Source organism: Hetaerina americana, unplaced genomic scaffold, assembly GCF_022747635.1.
Source record: "Hetaerina americana unplaced genomic scaffold, ioHetAmer1.1.p SCAF_4, whole genome shotgun sequence".
NCBI lineage: Eukaryota > Metazoa > Arthropoda > Insecta > Odonata > Calopterygidae > Hetaerina > Hetaerina americana.
This window is the reverse complement of record NW_027286985.1, coordinates 48,138,929-48,143,127: the sequence shown is the minus strand read 5'-3', so window position 1 is coordinate 48,143,127 and position 4,199 is coordinate 48,138,929. Positions and strand designations below refer to the sequence as shown.

Genomic DNA, 4,199 nt, shown 5'->3' with positions numbered 1-4,199 from the left:
AGATTTATTGTAGAAGGCCGGTCTCACCTTTTCTTTTGGGAGGAATCTTTGTACATTTAATGACAAGTGGCCAAGAAAAGGAAATCTCCGCCACTGAGGCTGGTTTTCTGCAGATGTGGGAGAAATATACAAGGCTAACTTAGCTAAACGGGATAGTTTCTTGGTGTAAAGATAAATTAACACTTCTCTATACCAATTGTTCACCGCAATCCGTTTTATGATGCTGAACAACGGGTATTGAGACTGATTTTAACTACTGCACTCAAGGAATTAACAATTAAATAACGTTTTACCAATTTTTTTCGATGCAGAAGAAGTAAAGAATTGGCCAATTACCTAAATAATCATAAAATATAATAATATTTGTTTCATCAATTTTGCACTTAATTTCATTTCAAAATCTTTATTTAGGGTTTCACCATGCGTGGCCTTTTTAAACTAGAAGTGTATTATCCAAGTCATAAAAACTAGTCCCCCTGGGGTGCAACATATCACATGATCTGATGACTGAATTTTATCAAACCTATTTAGAGTCGGGCAACAAAACATTTTTCTCAGATGGCATACGATTTAGAAAAATACAAGTATTTAAATTGTAGAATGATTATCCCTATCATGGTTTGAACCATGCAGGGGCGGTTTAACAACATGGGCTCCCACTAGGTTAAGAAAAATGGATCAACATTTCATTACTAAGACAGCATTAACTCGTGAGAAAAGTTCAAAATAGACTTTGGCTTATTCTAGGTAAACTGATTAGTCCAGAGAAGACACTGATGGACAAGTAAAAACTATGGATCAAGTTTACAGGCAATTGTAGCCATATTTCATGGGGTACACCACAAATAAGTCTCCCATGTATCCTCCTGGAAATGATTAACTTTTTTACAAAAGGCTTCGTCGAAGCACTAGGGTATTCCAATAAAAAATGCCACATTTTCAAAATCATTTGTCTTTATTGCATTATTGACATCAATTACTGTTTCTTGCCGTTTCTCTTAACATGGAAAATGATTAAAATTACGTCGATAAATATAAAAAATCTTCATTTTCAAAATTTTTCACCAGGTCCTTCACCTGAACCCTGGCAGTTAAGTGTATCATAACGATGACCATAAAAGTATTGCTCTCATTGTATAAAATTTATAGATGCACTGATCAGAAAAAATGCCTAATTGATTTAGACTTCTATTCCAGACTGCTCATTCCTTGAAATTCTGGCACCTGATAATGAAAGAAGAAAACAAGGAACTTAATTTTTAATACCAGCTAAAATTTCAGGTCACCCTTTAACAACCTCTCAAGGCATTTGTCACCTATCAGTCGCAAGAAAATTATAATCCAAAAAACCGCGGGATATGCCACGAGACTAACTTATAACGGAGTCATCCTCAATATGTGCATCACAATGCAACAATTTCAGAGTTTTCAAATCTTTAGCCTTCAATGGGATCCCGGGTAAGGCTAATGATTGTTGAAAGGGAAGGATGAGAGGCCAAAAATAAGTAAGGTAAGGTGTGTAAATTGCTATGGACGAGATAAGTAGGTGGAGATGAACTGATTTTGGCATTGGCCTACTATTAAAAATACACACCAAAGAATGTACATTAAGGTCCGAGTTCACCCTTCAAAATTCGTCTTTTACTATCAATCTGTCCCGCCCACTGAAGTGAAACATTTCAAACAATGGCTTACAAAGATACATCCCTTAACTTCATGATCTAATGTATTATAAAAAGATGACACCTTCCGGTTAGATAAGTGGCATTACTGCTGGCTGCCCAGCATCCCATATAGATGATATATTCCAGAATTTTTTCTGCTGGCAATACCTTAGACATAAAACCAGGGCATAAACAACCAAAGGAATTAAAAAATACAACGATTTCTGTCACTATGCATTCACCAAGAGTGAAGCATTTTGGTACACGAGTTTTCGTGGCATTTGCTCCAAAAATAGATCTGGGCACGACAAACGATTAGCCGTTCATTACAATGGTACATCCATTAACTTTTGAAACTTGCTTAGTTGGCTCAAGAACCTCGAAAAGAGCAAAAAACACCAGGGATAGGAGTAATATTGAACATTAAGGCAAGAAAAAGCATAATAAACATTGACCGAGAAACTAACTTATGGTACTCCAACTAATCATCCGTATCTGTAAAAAAGAAATCCTAGGCAAACATTGCCATTGAGAGACATGGGATTCCATTTTTTGGTCTAAATATGGAGAAAGGCCTCACCCTCTCTGCGAACGCGGAAACTCTGGTTGATTTCAATAGGGGGTGTAAGGCGAATACGGCTGCTCAAGACCATCAATTACACCATCACCAAGAGGAAGAGAGGAATCATACTCTGGGGGAGGAGGCTCATCCATACGGATTCGCTTCCCACCAGTTCTTCTTTGCATCATATCTGTAAGGCAATTGATTCATTGACAACATCAGATTACTAAAGAAAACAAATTTATGAGAACTTCAACGGTGATGGCACCAGCGTAACCATATGTCAGTCAACTTCCAATGAACCTCAATTATTTTACGCAGAACGTTAAGACTCATAAATATTGCAGCGAACACACGTTAGGATAAACTGGAATACCTAAGAGTATGTCAATACATTGATTTTATTCAAAATATACAATTATTTACCTACACATTTCACGACTTTACCAACCCCAAATCGTTGGAGAGTAGCAAACGAAAACTCGAAAATGTTTTAGTGAATAACTTAAAACCTTACCGGGACAGGAAAGATGTCACGCCCTTTTCTGTTAACTTGGATCTTCCTATTATTCCAAACAGGACAATTTTTTACAATTTTCGTGTGAGGCTTATTTTTTTAAAGATAAAATTCCCCGGGACCAAATGTGATACGCATTACTTGTATGCCTGAAAACTGGTTGAAATTCAAACTTGGATGTGAAATAAATTCTTTAAATTTTTCCTACCACAAGCAAACCAATAACCGAGATAATCAGACCCAGGATAACTGCCATCACAGATGAAGAATGTGCCAACATTATGATGCGGCCACAAACGGTGTTGCGATACAAATCTTTTAACGAGGAAGCCGATTAGAGTAATGGCGCTGTTCTCAAAACACTCTCGGTCACTCCTATCATGTGCAATCGCGCATGCGCAATGACCAACTGGAATTTCGTCTCCTAAATTTGAATAGTAGTTTTAACTGCAAGGTAAACTTGTCCAAGCAAGATAAAACTAATCCCCTACTTCTTGCAAAATATCTTCGATGACGTTCTCCAATAATCAGAAATATTTCATTTAAGCGTCGAAATTACGACGACCCCCAAATTTCGAAAACCCTTTTCTGTTAACTTGGATCTTCCTATTATTCCAAACAGGACAATTTTTTACAATTTTCGTGTGAGGCTTATTTTTTTAAAGATAAAATTCCCCGGGACCAAATGTGATACGCATTACTTGTATGCCTGAAAACTGGTTGAAATTCAAACTTGGATGTGAAATAAATTCTTTAAATTTTTCCTACCACAAGCAAACCAATAACCGAGATAATCAGACCCAGGATAACTGCCATCACAGATGAAGAATGTGCCAACATTATGATGCGGCCACAAACGGTGTTGCGATACAAATCTTTTAACGAGGAAGCCGATTAGAGTAATGGCGCTGTTCTCAAAACACTCTCGGTCACTCCTATCATGTGCAATCGCGCATGCGCAATGACCAACTGGAATTTCGTCTCCTAAATTTGAATAGTAGTTTTAACTGCAAGGTAAACTTGTCCAAGCAAGATAAAACTAATCCCCTACTTCTTGCAAAATATCTTCGATGACGTTCTCCAATAATCAGAAATATTTCATTTAAGCGTCGAAATTACGACGACCCCCAAATTTCGAAAACCCTTTTCTGTTAACTTGGATCTTCCTATTATTCCAAACAGGACAATTTTTTACAATTTTCGTGTGAGGCTTATTTTTTTAAAGATAAAATTCCCCGGGACCAAATGTGATACACATTACTTGTTTGCTTGAAAACTGGTTGAAATTCAAACTTGGATGTGAAATAAATTCTTAAAATTTTTCCTACTAGTGACTGAAAAAGATATGCCACACCAATAAATACATTTGAACTATCCATATTTTTAGTATGAATATCCCCGCTGAATTCATAATAGCTCACTATGCACCTCCTTTAATTATATTGCTGTCAGTTTG

General features: G+C 36.7%; 1 long non-coding RNA gene across 1 annotated transcript; it reads right to left on the bottom strand.

Moving 5' to 3' along the window:
• Positions 1-936: 936 nt before the first annotated feature.
• On the bottom strand, positions 937-3,980 carry LOC139692371 (uncharacterized). The gene is made up of 3 exons (XR_011701746.1): positions 2,744-3,980; positions 2,245-2,416; positions 937-1,224 (listed from the first exon to the last, which is right to left on the bottom strand). It is a non-coding gene; the product is annotated as an uncharacterized lncRNA (long non-coding RNA).
• Between the last annotated feature and the right edge of the window lie 219 nt (positions 3,981-4,199).